This window comes from Natator depressus, chromosome 13 (genome assembly GCF_965152275.1).
Source record: "Natator depressus isolate rNatDep1 chromosome 13, rNatDep2.hap1, whole genome shotgun sequence".
NCBI lineage: Eukaryota > Metazoa > Chordata > Testudines > Cheloniidae > Natator > Natator depressus.
Window position 1 is genome coordinate 34,742,501 of NC_134246.1, and position 19,292 is coordinate 34,761,792.

A 19,292-nucleotide genomic window follows, 5' to 3' on the forward strand; every position below is an offset into this window, starting at 1 on the left:
CTATTTTTAGTAGTTTTCACCAACCGATCGCTACCAGATGATCAGGACAGAATTCTCATGGCTTCTGGTGGAATATTGCCTGAGAAATTTATCACTAGTCTTGATGAGTAAAGAATTTTTCATTTCTAGTAATTTTCATGAACCAATCTCTATCAAATGATGAGGAAGCAGCTGGGGCAGTTGTTAGTGGGTTACAGATTGTTGCAATAAGTCATAAATCCAGTGTATTTATTCAGTCCATGATATTTAGTGTCTAGCAGTTATGAATTTCGGCTCCTAGGCGTATCTTTTGAAAGTATTGTGCAAATTCCCATTGAGGATGAGGACTTAGATGTCAGACATGGAGTGGTCCCTTTGTGAAAATATTTCCCCACAGGTCACATGGTGTTTTTGTCTTTTATCATTTTCCTGTGTGAGTTCATTGAGGAGCATAGTGATTGTCTGGTTTCACCCACATATTTGCTATTGGGGCATTTAGTGCTGTGTAACTCCATCCATAACCAGTGGACTCATATAGACTTCAACCTGGAGTAGAACAGTTGGGAATCAGGCCGCAAAGGATTCGCAAAATCAGGCCCCGAGTGATAAATCCAGAATCTAGCCCTGTGACTTCAGTGGCCTTGGGACGCCCAGGCTGAGATTTTCAGAGTTGCCCCAGGAATTTTGAGGCCAGCTTTCTGCCAACCTTATAGTCCATTCATCCAATGCATACTTCTTTAACTTGTTGGCAAGAATACTGTGGGAGACCATATGAAAAGCTTTGCTAAAGTCAAGATATATCACATCTACTGCTTTCCTAATATCCACATATCTCATCACAGAAGGCAATCAAGTTGGTCAGGCTTGACTTGCCCTTGGCGAATCCATGTTGCCTGTTCCTGATCACCTTCCTCTCCGCCAAGTGCTTCAAAATGAATTCCTTGAGGACCTGCTCCATGATTTGTCCGGGGACTGATGTGAGGCTCACCAGTCTGTAGTTCCCCGGGTTTGCCTTCTTCCCTTTTTAAAATATGGGCACTATATTTGCCTTTTTCCTATCACCTGGGACCTCCCCTGATCACCACAAATTTTCAGAGATAATGGCCAATGGCTCTGCAATCACATCAGCCAACTCCCCCAACAGTATTGGATGCATTAGATCTGGACCAATGGACTTCTGCATGTCCAGCATTTCTAAATAGTCCTTAACCTGTTCTTTCACCACTGAGGGCTGCTCACCTCCTCCCCATACTGTATTGCCCAGTGCAGCAGTCTAGGAGCTGACTTTGTGTGTGAAGACCGAGGCAAAAAAAGCATTGAGTACATCAGCTTTTTCTACATTATCTGTGACTATGTTGCCTCCCACATTCAGTTAGATCCATCTAGCCCAGTATCCTGTCCTCCGACAGTAGCCAATGAATTTGTTCCCCCACTGGCTGAAACTGGCTGGTCAGCTCCCTGGAGTCTTCTCTCTTCAGCCCTGATCTTCTGCAAGAACAAAAACCCTCTCCCGCTACCTTTTTAAACAAGCAACACACAGGGAAACCGAGTCCCACACATACTTCATGAAAACAATTGAATATATATGAAAATTCCCCATTTCATCACAACATCTTGTGTCCTGAGGGTCTTTAAATGGAACCCAGGAAGGTGAATGCTGTTTGGACCTGGATGCCCCACCCCCGGAACATGAAGGAGCTGCAGCTCTTCCCTGAGTTCACTATACTTGTGGGGAGGGATAGCTCAGTGGTTTGAGCATTGGCCTGCTAAACCCAGGGCTGTGAGTTCCATCCTCAAGGGGACCATTTAGGGGTCTGGGGCAAAAATTGAGGATGGGTCCTGCTTTGAGCAGGGGGTTGGACTAGATGACTTCCTGAGGTCCCTTCCAACCCTGATATTCTATTATCTTGCCTGTTTTTTCAGATCAGATAGCCTCATTGACAGCATTCCTCTGCAAGTATACCTCTTTCACCTGGTCTCCAGGGGCTCAATGGCTGTTTGACCAACTAAAGATGGCCTTCACTAGTGTTCAAGTCCTGATCCATCCTGACCCAATGTGGAAATTTGGCACTGATGCATGTAATGTTGCAATTGGGACAATGCATTCCCAAGGATCTGGCCCCAACAGCACCTGCTCCCTTGTACCTATTAATCTCAGAAACATACTAGCAGAACAAAATTATGAGATTCTAGCAATCAAAGTCACCTTTGGGGAATGGTGCCACCATCTTGAAGGTGCCCAACCCCCAAAACGTGGAGTATCTCCATAGGGCAAAGTTGCTGAACCAAAGACAGCTTCAGTGGTTCCCATTGTTCACACATATTTATTTTACCATCACCTATAACCCAGGAACCCAGAGCAAGGCAGTCAATGCCCTGTGCTGAAAAGGGGAATACCTCCCTGACCACACCCACATACAGCTGACATGCATCCTCAAGCCACATTATTTCTGGGATGCCCTATTCCCCAAAGACCTCCTGTCCTTTTTCTGTTCAGTTATGAAAATAAAATCCTCTCAGCACCCCAACACCTTCAGAATCCCCATCTAAGCTGTGGGCAGCCATTATGCTGAATGTTTATAGCCAAGCTTCCTTTCCCTGCCAAGCACACAGTTGTCCTCACAGGGGAACCTAGGTGGGGAGCAACACCTTTTTGCTGCCTGGGAGACTTGAACCCACATCTATAGGGCTAGCAGGCAACTCACAGTGCCACATTGCTACCTGATTACTCTCTGTAACACACAATCTGCAGTTGTTGAACACCATGGGAAGTTACGCCTCAAGTAATCTGACTGACACTGGTTATAGCAAGTCCTGATTGGCCTCGTGACTCTAGCAGTTGGAAGTGTCCAAGTTCTGGCTGAAAAGTGGTTGTCTCAGGGGTGATTGTTTCCTGGTCGGGGGATGGCTACTTGTTGATTAAGGTTTGGCTGGCAGGGTGAGATGGATGAGAGAACTGAAACTAGACCATACATATAGGGAAATCATCGAGGAAGTTTCTCTGGAACCAGAAGAAGGACCAGCAAATAGGAGGCAGGAAAGGGAAATGTGGGGGGAATTATCTAACAGTAAAATAACCTAGATAAGGACAGAGATAGGGGACATAAACCCTGAGACTGGTAGGATGGATCAAAAAAGTGCAGGAGTTAGAGCTAAGGCCCTGTGACATCACCTGGGGTACAATATGGACAACTGTGTCCATCAATTTTCCAGACGAAGGTTGCTTTGGCACTGCTTTGCTGTGTTTAACCTGCCTCCTGCCTTTTTGTTTCCCCAAACTAGTGAGACCTTTGCGGGTGCTTGGTCAGAGCTTGTTCCAGCTGGGCGTAGCCCAGATAAGAGCTGGGAAGCTGTTCCTGGTAAAGTGTCCAGAAGTCACTGCTGATGTCTGGCTGTTTGCATACGGCTTGTGTGAGTGCAATGGAGGTGGTTGGCTGGTTGGTGGTTGGTTTACAGAGGGATATAATAAGCAATAAGCACAATTTCAGGGGTGGTAGATTCCCAGGCTTACATCCCCATCTCATGCTGCACCAAGAGTTAGTATTTTTATTGTCCAAATATAAATTTTGATCAGAAATGGGTTATTTATGGAGACAAAAAATTGGTTAAAATTGTCTACATCACGCATGGTGACCAGTTAAAAACTCTTGTGATGGGACCATGGCCATCTCACTCCCCGATCCTTGCATTTTGATGGACAACACTGACCTGAGCTCTGGCTGGATTCGCCATTGTGTCCTAGGGGCATAAGAAACATTCTGCAGTAATAAAACATGATGATGTCATCAGTTGTGTTTTGTTTGCATTTGACTGTCTGATTTTGATTACTAGAATTTATTATCTCACAGAGAGAAACAATGAACAGGGGATATACACAGGAATTTTCTGTTATAGTGAATTTTGTGCCTTACCCAATGTCAGGTCTGTGCATTTTCAGTTGCTATACATAGGGTGAATGTTTAGCCAACACCATGGAGAAAAATGCCATTGTACTGTGTGTATCAGTGCTAAATGTGAGAGTGACAGAGCTGTCCACATCTTCACTTTCCCATATGTGTGACACCGATGCAGCACTGCACTACAAAGATTATCTCAGTAACTCCACAGAGATCATCTACATATTTTTTACATTACTGTTGAGATTTTTCAATGGGGGCTTATCGCCTGTTTTCAAAGCTTCCTGGGTGATTTAGACAGTGATTACGTTAGAGTCTCCGCATAGTTTTGTGAAAGCCAAATATTTCGTGACTGTTTTGCTCAAGGCTTCCTTGACCTCTCTGTTTCTCAGGCTGTAGATGAGGGGGTTAACCAGGGGAGTCAGGACCATGTAGCAAAGAGAGAGCATTTTGTTCAGGTCTGTCATAACCATACAGCTAAGTGTAGCCTAGAATTCCTCCTTATCTGTAAGGGGTTAAGAAGATCAAATAAGCTGGTTGGCACCTGACCAAAAGGACCAAAGGGGAAAGAAGATACTTTCAAATCTGGGGCGGTGGAAGGCTTTGTTTGTGCTCTTTGTTTTGTGTGTTCCCCGGGGAAGCAGAGAAGCATCAGGTCAGAAAACTCCTCCTAAAATGAGTCTCAATATTGCAAAAAGAGTAAGTAAATAAGGCAAGGCGCATTAGATTATCTTTTGTTTTTAGCTTGTGAATTTTCCCTGTGCTAAGAGGGAGATTTATTCCTGGAATTTTTTTTTGTAACTTTAAAGTCTTGCCTAGAAGGGAATCCTCTGTGTTTTGAATCTGATTACCCTGTAAAGTTACCTTCCATCCTGATTTTACAGAGGTGCTTCTTTTACTTTTTTTTCTTTATAATAAAGTTCTGTTTTTTAAGAATCTGGTTTACCTATTTGTTTGGTAGATTATTCTCAAGCTTCCCCAGGAAAGGGGGTGAAGGGACTTGGGTGGATATTTTAGGGAAACAGGAACTCCAAATGGTTCTTTTCCTGAATCTTTGTCTAACTCACTTGGTGGTGGCAGCAGTACCCATCCAAGGACAAGGAAGAATTTGTGCCTTGGGGAAGTTTTTAACCTAAGCTGGTAGAAATAAGTTTAGGGGGTCTTTCATGCGGGTCCCCACATCTGTACCCTAGAGTTCAGAGTGGGGAGGGAACCTTGACAAGGTCTCTCAGTGTATTATGTTTTGGTAGAATGTAGACAATCATTATTGCTCCATAGTTAATTATCACCACAATGAGGTGGGAGAAGCAGGTGGAAAAGGTCTTTTGCCTCTCAGTAGTAGAGGGGACTCTCAGGATGGTGATGATGATACACACGTAGGACATCAGGGTAGTAGGAATGGAGGCAGGGTGAAAACACTGGCTAGTATGAAATGGAACATTACTGTCAGGTATGTGTCACTGCGGGAAAGTTCCATCAGTGGGACGGGATCACAATAGAAATGGTCAATTTCATTTGACCCACAGAATATTAACTGAGAAAGGAATGTGACAATGATGGTAGAAGCCAAACAACCATTGAACCATGACCCAGCAGCCAACTGCGGGCAAAACCCGGTATTCATAAGATTTGAATAGTGCAGGGGTTACATATTGCTAAATACCGAGCAAAAGACATCACAGCAAGGAGATAGCATTCTGTAAATGCCAAAGAACCAAAGCAATAAAATTGTGCAAAACAGCCACTAACAGAGATGGTTTGGTCCCCAGTCAGGAGACTGGCACGACATCCTGGGCAAGATGGTGGAGCTGTAGCAGGTCTCCAAGCAGGACAAGTTTCCCAGGAAGAAATACATGGGAGTGTGAAAGTGCTGATCAGTCACAGCCAGCATCATGATGAGGGTGTTCCAGGCCACGGTAGATCACTAGGAACATCAGGAAGAGAAGAATTTGCAGGTCATGGAGATCCTTGAATCCCAGGAGGATGAATTCTGTGACAGCTGTTTGATTTCTCCAGTCTGAGTCTGCCATGGATTGAGTCTGAAAATTGAATTGGAAGAACATAGAATTAAAGGCTAATCGAGCCTTGTGAATTAATTCCATCGATATTCAGAAACTCCCCTTCCTCTCCTGGTATCATGCTGAAATTTTAAGGCTTAATGAAGACTTCAGAGCTAAGTGCTCGAGGTCTCAGTCCAAAAACACATCATTTGTACACATGTAGCTCACCTTCTGCCATATCAGAGCAATGACTACTATAACAGTCCATTCCTCTGGTAGCCAAGTAATGACATGACAGATCGGATGATTTCTTTCTCAACTGTTATCTCCCTTCTACTGGAGCTTAACAATGATGCTTAAATGCTGCTAGTCCTGATCTCTGACTCTAGAAGCCATCTGAGAAGACTCAGTCACCACTCGCCACCCCATTGGGAAACACACTGAGCTAGATCCTCAGCTGATGTGGATCCAGGTAGCTCCATTTGTGTCAATGGGGCAGATCCCCAACTGAGGACCTGACACCAGACATGCATCTCACGCTCCATCTCTGTTATATGATGCCATGAACGCTGACTGGTATGGCTGTTCGAAGTGAGGGTAAAACTGTTAATATTCACCAGAGGAAGAACTCTGTGTAGCTTGAAACCTTCACCAACAGAAGTTGGTCCAATAAAATATATTACTTCACTCACCTTGTCCCTCTACATTTCACAAAGCACATTTATGCCCCTGTTTGGAAGGTGATATAGAAATGCCGTCAAGAAGATAGTGCTCAGCTGTAACCACAGGACAGCTTGAAGTTATGATCTCTTGTTTCTCAGGTTTGACTGCCAGGGTTCAGGATCCTCAGGTGAGGTTCTTGTCTCTCCTCTCTCTGTAGAAACTGGATTTTTCTCAGTGACGAGACCTGCAGTTACTGAAGGGATGAGCAGGTGCATCTGATATACATTTGGAAAATGTTCTCCCCTTAGATTTACAAAGTGTAAATGCCCCCTCATATTTTGTATTCAGTCTTCACACTTTTTAATAGCCCACTTCAACCTTTCTCCCACTTGGTTCACTTGGTGTCTCCAAAGCTTTGTAGCTAACAATGCCCACTAGGACTTGTACAATGTGACTTGTATAACTGCATCTTTATTTAAGGCTAATGATCCTATGTGGAAAATATTTTAGATCATGATTAAACACCAGCTTACATTTTTGTGAGATGCTTGTCCAAGGTGATGGCCTGTTAAAATGTACTTGCACTTTCCCATTATTAATATTCAATTCATGTTGCCATCTAGTGTGCATTTGTCAAGGTTCCTTCCCCACTCTGAACTCTAGGGTACAGATGTGGGGACCTGCATGAAAACCTCCTAAGCTTACTTTTACCAGCTTAGGTTAAAACTTCCCCAAGGTACAAACTATTTTATATTTTGCCCTTGGACTTATCGCTGCCGCCACCAAACGTCTAACCGGTATTATTATTATTATTAGGAAAGAGTCCGTTTGGAAACGTTTCCCCCCCCCCAAAAAAATCCTCCCTAACGTTACCCCCTCCCCCCGCTTTCTGGGGAAGGTTTGATAAAAGTCCTCACCAATTTGCATAGGTGACCACAGACCCAAACCCTTGGATCTTAAGAACAATGAAAAAGCATTCAGTTTCTGAAAAGAAGGATTTTAATTGAAGAAAAAGTAAAAAGAATCACCTCTGTAAAATCAGGATGGTAAATACATTACTGGGTAATTAGATTCAAAACATAGAGAATCCCTCTAGGCAAAACCTTAAGTTACAAAAACACACACAGACAGGAATATTCATTCTATTCAGCACAGCTTAATTTCTCAGCCATTTAAAGAAATCATAATCTAATGCATATCTAGCTAGATTACTTACTAAGTTCTAAGACTCCATTCCTGTTCTGTCCCCAGCAAAAGCATCACACAGACAGAGAGAGAGGATTTGTTTCTCCCTACCCCCAGCTTTTGAAAGTATCTTGTCTCCTCATTGGTCAATTTAGTCAGGTGCCAGCGAGGTTATCCCAGCTTCTTAACCCTTTCCAGGTGAAAGGGTTTTTCCTCTGGCCAGGAAGGATTTTAAAGGTGTTTACCCTTCCCTTTATATTTATGACAGCATTTCTGAAAATAGCCACTCATATCTCACTCTTACAACATGCTGCCATCTAGTGGCCATTTTACAGTATAACTGTACCATTATTGTATTGGCCACTGCAACCTATTGGTCACTAGTCAGTATTTCTGACACCCCATCTCATTTCCTCCACTCTGATGCAATCTAGGGTTGATTTCCCAGCATGACAGTCTGTTACTCTGTTCTCCTCCAGCAGATTCTTCTTCCTATAGATGCCTGTTTCCAATTCTTGACTCATGTCACCTGGTGGCCATTATTTAGTGTAACAGCCCGTTTCTCATTCCACAATATGTGTTATTATCCATAGTTCATTACACAGCATACAGGTCCTTTTCTCTTCAGTGCTCTTTCCTCACCACTTACATACCATTATACAGCTTCACCTCCCTATCCACTTCCTTCTGTTGGTCATTTGGCAATATCACTTCTCCTTTCTTGCCCTTCCACTTTGGCCACTGGTCAGCACAGCTGTACCTATTCCATTCTTCTGTCCTCTAGTGGCCCTAGCCAGCATAACCACATCTTTCCTCATTTTTATCTACTGCTAGGTGTGTGCTGTTCCAAATTATAGCCACTGGGAACCTAATCATACATTAGTTGCTACAACAGTACATACAACAGCAGCAGCAACTCTCAGTGGTTTAGTAGGGGTTTCCCATCAATCCAGTGCCTTGCTCTTGCTATGGGGTCCCATTGAAATGAATAGATTGAACCTACAATGACCAAAGTCCCATGTCTTTCCAGGCTGAGAATCTCAGAGGCATCTAAGGCAATTAAGCATCCAACCTCCATTTCAAAGGGATTTGGGTGCCTAACTCTCTTAGGTCCCTTATTCTGCCTCTGAACTGAGGATGTAGAAACAATCTTACATGTGCTAGCCTGGGATCTGTGCTACCTTTTGATCCATGCCAGAGATACTAACATGTCCCATATTACACTAACATGTCTCAATATTATGTACACACTAAAGACCTTGGGGAAAGGGGCGTTCAGAGAAGAGAGGCAAGAATGATGAAGGAGCTAGGAAAAGCTACCATCTGAAGGGAAATTGAAAAGATGAGGATTGTTACCTTAGAGAGGAGAGGGATAAGTGGGGAGATGATAAAAGTCTTAAAATAGTTATTTGGAGAAGGTAGAATGGGGAACTTCTCTTTTCCCTGGCCCTTTCTGCAAGAAAAAGGGGCACATACAATGAAATTAAAAAGCTGGAAATCTAAATGAAATACTTGTTTCCACAATGAATAATTAAACTGTGGCACTCACTGTGTGGCTGGCAGACCATGTGCCAGCTTCTGCCAAGGTCCTCCTTGCTCAGCGGGACACTACTGCAATCAGTCTTGCTCAGTTGTGGGTTACTATTAGTAAAGTACAGTAGGTAGTAGACTAACCCAACATTTCAATGCGTTCCAGAAGCTACTCTTTTGATACTTCAGCTTCTGACAGGTTGTCACCTGAAAAAAGTTGACCCGGCATAGGTGACTTCGTAACACTGTTTGGTGAAGCATAGAATAATAGAATATTAGGGTTGGAAGAGACCTCAGGAGGTCATCTAGTCCAATCCCCTGCTCAAAGCAGGACCAACACCAACTAAATCATCCCAGCCAGGTCTCTGTCAAGCCTGACCTTAAAAACTTCTAAGGAAGGAGATTCTACCACCTCCCTAGGTAACCCATCCCAGTGCTTCATCACCCTCCTAGTGAAATAGTGTTTCCTAATATCCAACCTAGACCTCCCACACTGCAACTTGGGACCATTGCTTCTTGTTCTGTCATCTGCCACCACTGAGAACAGCCTAGCTCGATCCTCTTTGGAACCCCCTTTCAGGTAATTGAAGGCTGCTATCAAATCCCCCCTCATGCTCCTCTTCTGCAGACTAAATAATCCCAGTTCCCTCAGCCTCTCCTTGTAAATCATGTGCCCCAGCCCCCTAATCATTTTCTTTGCCCTCCGCTGGACTCTTGCCAATTTGTCCACATCCCTTCTGTAGTGGGGAGACCAAAACTGGATGCAATACTCCAGGTGTGGCCTCACCAATGCCGAATAGAGGGGAATAATCACTTCCTTCAATCTGCTGGCAATGCTCCTACTAATACAGCCCAATAAGACGTTGGCCATCTTGGCAATAAGGGCACATTGCTAACTCATATCCAGCTTCTCATCCACTGTAATCCCCAGGTCCGTTTCTGCAGAACTTCTGCTTAGCCATTCGGTCCCCAGCCTGTAGCGGTGCATGAGAATCTTCCTTCCGAAGTGCAGGACTCTGCACTTGTCATTGTTCAATGTCATCAGATTTCTTTTGGCCCAATCCTCCAATTTGTGTAGGTCACTCTAGATATCCCTATCCCTACTCTCCTGCATATCTACCTCTCTCCCCAGCTTAGTGCCATCTGCGAACTTGCTGAGGATGCCCATCATCCAGATCATTAATAAAGATGTTGAACAAAACAAGACCCAGGACCAACCCCTGGGGCACTCTGCTTGATACCGGCTGCCAACTAGAAATTGAGCCATTGATCACTACCCATTGAGCCCGACAATCTAGCCAGTTTTCTATCCACTTTTTAATCCATTCATCCAATCCATACTTCTTTAACTTGCTCGCAAGAATACTATGGGTGACTATATGAAAAGCTTTGCTAAAGTCAAGATATATCACATCCACCACTTTCCCCATATCCACAGAGCCAGTTATCTCATCATAGAAGGTAATCAGATTCGTCTGGCATGACTTCCCCTTTGTGAATCCTTGTTGACTGTTCCTGATCACCTTCCTCTCTGCCAAGTGCTTTAAAATGTATTCCTTGAGGACCTGCTCCATGATTTTGCCGGGAACTGAAGTGAGGCTGACTGGTCTATAGTTCCCCAGGTTCTCTTCCTTAACTTTTTAAAATATGGGCACTATATTTGCCTTTTTCCAATCATCTGGGACCTCCCCCAATCGCCATGAATTTTCAAAGATAATGGCCAATGGCTCTGCAATCACATCAGTCAACTCCCTCAGCACCCTTGGATGCATTAGATCTGGACCCATGGACTTTTGCATGTCCAGCATTTCTAAATAGTCCTTAACCTGTTCCTTCACCACTGAGGGCTGCTCACCTCCTTCCCACACTGTGTTGCCCAGTTCAGCAGTCTGGGAGCTGACCTTGTGTGTGAAGACCGAGGCAAAAAAAGCATTGAGTACTTCAGCTTTTTCCACATCATGTGTCACTAGGTTGCCTCCCCCATTCAGTAAGGGTCCCATACTTTCCCTGATGGTCTTCTTGTTGCTAAGATACCTGTAGAAACCCTTTTTGTTATCATTCACATGCCTTGCTAGCTGCAACTCCAGTTGTGCCTTGGCCTTCCTGATTACATCCCTGCATGCTCGAGCAATATTTTTATACTCCTCCCTAGTCATCTGTCAAAATTTCCACTCCTTGTAAGCTTTCTTTTTGAGTTTAAGTTCACTAAAGATTTCACTCTTAAGCCAAGCTGGTCACCTGCCATGTTTGCTGTTCTTTCTGCGCATCAGGATGGTTTGTTCCTGCGCCCTCAATAAGACTTCTTTAAAATACAGCCAGCTCTTCTGGACCCCCTTTCCCCTCATATTAACCTCCCAGGTGATCCTGCCTATCAGTTCCCTAAGGGAGTCAAAGTCTGCTTTTCTGAAGTCCAGGGTCTGTATTTTGCTACTCTCCTTTCTCCCTTTTGTAAGGATCCTGAACTCAATCATCTCATGGTCACCGCTACTTAGTTTGCCGCCTACTTCTACTTCCCCTACCAATTCTTCCCTGTTTGTAAGCAGCAGGTCAAGAGGAGCACGGCCCCTAGTCGGTTCCTCGAGCACTTGTACCAGCAAGTTGTCCCCAACACTCTCCAAAAACTTTGTGGATTGTCTGTGCATTGCTGTATTGCTCTCCCAGCAATTACAAATATGAGGGTGCATTTACACTTTGTAAATCAAATGGGAAGCTCATTACCCAAAAACAGATCAAATTCACCTGCTCATCTCTTCAGGTAACTGCAGGTTTGGTCACAGAGAGACTCCAGTTTCTGCAGAAAGAGGAGAGACATGAACCTCAGCTGAAGAACGCAAGTCCAGGCAGCCAAACACTGAGACATAAGAGCTCATCGCTACAAGTTTGGGCAATCCTGTGATTACAGGTGAGCACCATTTTCCTGACTGTCTTTCTATTGCACCCTGCAGACAGGGGCATCAGTGTTTTTTGAGAATATTGGCAGGACAAGGTTGTAATGCACCAACTTCTCTTGGTGAGGGAAAGAAGCTTTTGAGCTACACAGAGATCATCCTGAGGTGAATATTGACAGTTTTAGCCTCACTTCAGACAGCTGTGCCAGTCAGTGTTCACAGCACCATTTAACAGGGATGGAGCTCGAGATCCATGTCTGGTGTAAGGCCTTCAGTTGGGGATCAGCCCCATGGACACAAATGGAGCTACATTGATTCACATCAACTGATGATCTGACTGTGTGTGTTCCAAATGGGTGATGAGTGGTGACAGAGTCTTACTAGCCCCGATCACACAGGCCAGATTGTTTCTAGACTCCAAGTTCAGAGACAGATTCCTCCCCATCCCAATACCATTTTGTTTCATATTATCATCCCACAGTCATTATGGAGGGCAGAGAGTCACTCCCCAGTTAGGGCTGCATATCAGCCCAGTTTTCTGTCTTACTAAGAGCCATCATCCAAAGAGCTGTATTTTATTACTGCTACATAGTGAACATCGGGAAACAGAAAAGGTGTTGCCAGTCCCTCAACACGTCACGGTCACCACCTCATGAATGAAGGAAGAATTTACTCCACTTCATAATTTATGGCATAAACTGATCTCTTTTGAGGGGGTGAAAAGTGTTCCTTTTCATCCCAGGATAGTGAAATACTGAATATATCAGGATATATGATTTGATTAATATAAGATAATTGTAGTAGAAGATTTAAGGACACCAGACTGCACTGAACATCTCAGTTCAAGATTTTCAGTACATGTATTTATTGTTTTTGACCCCTAAAACATGGCATGATTCTAGCCATTGCCAGAAGTGAAATACAGCATTTATGCATCATTGTTAAGCTCCAGCATGTCACTAGATTAGACATGATAGTAGGTAAAGAAATTGTCTGATTTCTCCCATCGGTACTCAGCTACCAGAGAAATGGAATGGTCATTGCTGTGATATGGGAATGGGTGGTCTGCAAGACTACCAATGACCTGTTCTTGGAGAGAGACCCCCCGGCATTTAGCTCTGAAATCTACATTTAACCTTAAAACTTCAGGATGTAGCCAGGAGAGGAAGGGGAGTTTCTGAATATTTATGGAATTAATTCAAGATTTGATAAACTTTTAACTCTATGTTCTTCTGATTCAATTGCAGTGTTATTCTTCCTATGCTAAACCCATGGCAGACGCACATTAGAGAAACACTGTGTACATGCTACCTAAAAGCGGTACACTGAGAGACCTAAACAAACTGCTCTCTCTTTGCTTCACAGCCCTTGATTCATCCAAATCCTGAGAAACAGAGAGGTCACAGGAGCCTTGTGCAAAGCAATCAGTAAATGTGACTTTTACAAAACCATGCAGAGACTCTGAGATACTAATGTAACCCTTCTGCCCATCAGAGTTGGCAGCAACAAGAGCGGGGTTCAGTATCTAGGTGTTCCATTCCGATAGCATAATGTGTCAAGGTTCCTTCCCCACTCTGAACTCTAGGGTACAGATGTGGGGACCCACATGAAAGACCCCCTAACCTTATTTCTGCCAGCTTAGGTTAAAACTTCCCAAGGCACAAAGTCTTTGCCCTTGGATTAGGTAAAATGCTGCCACCACCAAGTGTTTTAGATAAATAACAGGGAAAAGACCACCTGGAGTTCCTATTTCCCAAAAATATCCCCCCAAGCCTTCACACCCCCTTTCCTGGGTAGGCTTGTGAATAAACAAGATGAGCACAACCCCTTGGATTTTTAAGGCCCAAAAAAACCCAATCAGATTCTTAAAAAAACCCAGAACTTTATTAGAAGAACAAAAGAAGATAAGAGAACAACTCTGTAAGATCAGAATGGAAGATAATCTTACAGGCAGTCAGATTCAAAACATAGAGAATCCCTCTAGGCAAAACCTTAAGTTACAAAAAGACACAAAAACAGGAATACACATTTCCTCTAGCACAGCAACTTTACAAGCCAAAAAAAAAGAAAAGAAAAGAAAGAAAGAAAACCTAACGCATTTTCTAGCTAGATTACTTACTAACTTTACAGGATTTGGAGAGCTTGCATCCTTGATCTGTTCCTGGCAAAGGTATCACACAGACACAAAAAAACCTTTCCCCCTGCCCTCCAGATTTGAAAGTATCTAGTCCCCTCATTGGTCATTTTGGTTCAGGTACCAGCGAGGTTACATTAGCTTCTTAACCCATTACAGATGAAAGGATTTTGCCTCTGGCCAGGAGGGATTTTATAGCACTGTATACAGAAAGGTGGTTACCCTTCCCTTTATATTTATGACACGCCCCCCAAATCACAGATCAGGTGAAACACTGGCTGTGATTTCTTCCTGGAGCTCTAGGAGAAAACAGAGTTAATAAGACACATGCATCTCTAAATATACTACTAACTGTATAAAGACTAACAATATTTTCCACATCTCAAGGACAATTTTAACCAGTTGATTCTGGGAAACTTTCACAGGAGAGTGCATCAGCCACTTTGTTAGAAGCTCCTGAAATGTGTTGTATGTCGAAATCAAAATCTTGGAGAGCTAAACTCCACCAAATAATATTTTTGTTATCTCCCTTCGTGGTATGAAGTCACTGTAGTGCAGCATGGTCGGTTTACAGGTGGAAACGCCGCCCCCAGACGTGTGGGTGTAGCTTTTCCAGAGCGTAGACAATGGCAAAACATTCCTTTTCACTGATTGACCAGTGGCTTTCCCTCTCAGACAGCTTCTTGCTGAGAAACACAACAGGATGGAATTCTTAATCCGGCCCTTCCTACATTAAGACTGCTCCCACACCACACTCGGAGGCATCTGTGGTTACTAGGAATGGTTTGTCAAAGTCTGGGACCCTTAGTACAGGTTCAGACATGAGGGTCGCTTTAAGCTGGTTAAAGGCCTTCTGACACTCTTCAGTCCGCTGAACTGCATTTGGCTATTTCATTTTGGTTAGGTCTGTCAGTGGGGCGGCGATTTGGCTGCATTGCAGTACAAATTGCCTGTAATATCCGGCCAAGCCTAAGAAGGATTGAACCTGTTTCTTTGACTTTGGGACAGGCCACTTTTGATAGCATTCACTTTGGCCAATAGGGGCTTGATAGTTCCTTGACACATCTGGTGTCCAAGGTAAGTCACTCTGTTTAGGACTTAACAGTTAGTCCTGCCTCCCTTATGCAGTCACCTACCTTGACGATGTGGCCATATTTTCAGATTCCTGGGCAGAACACCTGGAACATCTACAAAATCCCACTAGGAGACCATCTACAAGTTTTTGGAAGGTGGTGGGTGCATTCTGCAGCCAGAAAGGGAGCACATAAAATTCATACAGCCCGACATGTGTGATGAAGGCTGACCTTTCCTTGGCGGATTCATCTAGCCGTACCTGCCAGTACCCCTTGGTTAAGTCCAAGGTAGGGATGAACTGGGCCCATCCCAGTTTCTCCAATAGTTCATCTGTTCATAGCATTGGATAGTTGTCTGGGCGAGTTACAGCATTTAGCTTACAGTAGTCCACGCAAAAACCTATCTCCCCATCTGATTTGGGAACTAGAACCACTGGAGATGCCCATGCACTGTCAGAAGGGCAGATTACACCCATCTGTAGCATATCTTGTATCTCCCGTTCTATAGCAGTTTTAGCTTGAGGAGACACCTGGTAAGGTTGGGCTCTAATTAGATGAGCATTACCTGTGTCAATGAAGTGGTATGCCCGTTCAGTCAGTCCTGGGGTTGCTGAGAACATCGGCACGTAGCTAGTGCTCAGCTCCTTGATCTGCTGTCGCTGTATATACCCAAGGGTCATGGAGAAGTTCACCTCTTCCACACCACCATCACTTTTCCCTTCATAGTAGACACCTTCAGGCCAGTCAGCGTCATCTCCTCTGTGGGCTGTAAACTGACAAATCTTTAATTCTCTGGAATAAAAGGGCTTTAGAGAATTAATATGGTACACCTTAGGCTTTCGGTCTTAGGTGGGGAATGCGATGCGAATTAACAGTTCCGAGGCACTCTTGGACCGTGAATGGCCCTTCCCACGACGCTTCCATCCTATGGGCCTGGAGCTCCTTTGAGACCATGACGTGGTCCCCTATTTGAAGGACTGCTCTCTGGCATGTTTATCACACCAGGATTTTTGCTGTTTTTGAGAATCCTTTAAGTTTTCTTTAGCAAGGGCTAAAGAGGTTTGGAGGGTGGTTTGTAGGTTGGTTACAAAGTCCAGAATGTTAGTTCCTGGAGAAGATGTAAACACCTCCCATTGCTGCTTCACCAACTGTAATGGCCCCTTAACCTCGCCGCCATATACAAGTTCAAATGGTGAAAACCCTAAACCGGGATGTGGTACAGCTCTGTCGGCAAAAAGCAACTGCTGCAACACTAGGTCCCAATCAATGGAGTGCTCATTTATGAATTTACGTATCATGGCCCCCAAAGTTCCATTAAACTTCTCCACCATGCCCTTTGTTTGATGATGGTAAAGGGTGGCATCCAAGTGATTCACCCCAGGAGCCTCCCACAGGCTTTTCATGGTCTGTGCCAGGAAATTAGTCCCTGCATCTGTGAGGATGTCGGAGGGCCAACCTACCCTGGCAAAAATGTCTGCTAGTGCTTGGCACACACTTTTAGCCCTGGTGTTGCTTAGAGCTACTGCTTCCGGCCATCGGGTGGAAAAATCCATGAAAGTCAGTATGTACTGCTTTCCTCTGGGTGTCTTTTCGGAAAAGGACCCAGAATATCCACAGCTACTCGCTGAAATGGAACTTCAATGATGGGGAGTGGCTGGAGAGGGGCTTTGACCTGGTCTTGGTGTTTTCCCACTCTTTGGCACACCTCACAAGACTGGACATGGGTAGAAACATCCTTGCCCATTCCCTCTCAGTGGAATGACCCCCCAAATGGTCTTTGGTCCTGTTCTCCCCAGCATGGCCACTAGGATGATCGTGGCCTAAGCTCAAGAGCTTTACCCGGTACTTAGTTGGAACTACCAACTGACTCTGAGGATGCCAGTCTTCCTGGTGTCCACCAGAAAGAGTTTCCTTGTATAAAAATCCTCTTTCTACAACAAACCTGTATTGATTAGAAGAGCTGAGAGGCGGTGGGTTGCTCCGTGCCGCCGTCCAAGCTCTCTGGAGGCTTTCATCTGCTTTCTGTTCGGTCTGGAACTGTTCCCTTGATGCTGGAGACATCAGTTCCTCATTGGATTGTGAACCTGTGCTTGGTCCCTCTGGAAGCGATGCAGGCGATGGGGCTGTTTCCGTTGACTGTGAACCGCTCTCCGCTGGTGCACTATGTTTTTGTTCAGGCTCCGGCTGAGCCTTTTGTGTAGGGTTATGGGCTGCTGCCATTTCAGGTTTGGTGGGGCCCTCTGGTGTTGAGGTTGCAAGCACTGGATTCAGGGCTGGCAATGGTTCTGGTGCTGGTTGTTCCACCAGTTCCGGTTCTGGGACTGGCTCTGTCTGGGTCTCCATTTGTACTAAGAGAGACAGACCTTACAGAGATTTAACAATATGAAGGTCAGGCTTCATCACCCATGCAGTGATGTATGAATTTAATGTGCTCCCTTTCCGGCTGCAAAATGCACCTGCCACCTTCCAGAAACTTTTAGATGGTTGTCTAGCAGGATTGGGAGAATCTACAGTCACCTACCTTGATGATGTGGACATTTTTTCTGATTCCTGGGCAGAACACCTGGAGCATCTAGAAAAAGTCTTCGAGTGCATAAGGGAGGCAGGACTAACTGTTAAGGCTAAAAATAGGCCTAAACAGAGTGACTTACCTTGGACACCAGGTGGGTCAAGTAACTATCAACCCCCTACAGGCCAAAGTGACTGCTATCCAAAAGTGGCCTGTCCCAAAGACAAAGAAACAGGTCCAATCGTTCTTAGGCTTGGCCGGATATTACAGGCGATTTTTACCACAGTACAGCCAAATTGCCGCCCCACTGACAGATCTAACCAAAAAAAGCAGACAAATGCAGTTCAGCGGACTGAAGAGTGTCAGAAGGCCTTTAACCAGCTGTGAAAGGGTCAGGACAGATGGCTATAAAGAAGAGATTATCCCAGAGGGGTAGTACAACAAAGAAAGACAGAACAAACTTATATGGAACTCTTTGGATCAGGTCCTAAATTAGGTGCTTTCACTGTCCTTCTATTTGCTTCAGAAAATGTAGCCAAAACACAAACCCTTGGCTGATTTTTATCCCATCGTAGGCAAGTTATCTTTCTACTAACCAATTCACTCATGCTTTATAGTACTAGTCCCCACAGTTAGGACACAGGGATTGTGTCATAAAAGTTTGATAACAAGTCGAGAGAAATCATCAAGACAGGATTTACTTTTTTGGTGAGCAGAAATTTACGCACACCAAGTATTTCAGTAAATATATTGGGCAGATTCCTCTGCTGGTGTAAATTGGTGCAGTTCCATTGACCTGAGAATCTGAATCATTGTATCTGTCCTGCCTTGAAGCTTCTGCCACAGAATTTATTCCTATGCATACTCAGAACAAAATGGGTGGAAAATGATAACATTCAGATTTGATTGTGCTTTGTATAGAATCATAGAAGGGACCACAAGGGTCATCTAGGCTAATCCCTGGCAAGATGCAGGATTTGGTGTGTCTATACCATCCAAGACAGGTGGCTATCCAGCCTCCTTTTGAAAACCTCCAGTGAAGGAGCTTCCACAACCTCCTTAGCCAGCCTGTTCCATTGTCCTATTGTTCTTACAGTTAGGAAGTTTTTCCTGATATTTAATCTACATCTGCTATGCTGTAATTTGAGCCCATTGCCTCTTGTCCTGCCCTCTGTGGAAAAAGAGAGCACACTTTCAAGTATTTGAAGATCGCTATCTTGCCCACCTTAATCTTGTCTTTTCTAAACTAAACATACCCAGTTCCTTTAGCCTTTGCTCGCATGGCTTGCATTCCATCCCATTTTTGCTCACCTCTGGATCCAGTTTATGTAGCTGTAAGTCACTACACAAGATACAAGACAGTATAGAATCAGGAAGTAACTAGATCTTGTCTAGCACTCTCTGTTAGCAGATCCAAAAGCGCTTTACAAGAAGG

The 19,292-nt window shown here is 44.3% G+C and overlaps 1 pseudogene; it reads right to left on the minus strand.

Annotated features, from left to right (window-relative positions):
• Positions 1 to 4,184: 4,184 nt before the first annotated feature.
• LOC141997506 (olfactory receptor 6N1-like) lies at positions 4,185 to 7,863 on the minus strand (annotated as a pseudogene).
• Positions 7,864 to 19,292: the final 11,429 nt, after the last annotated feature.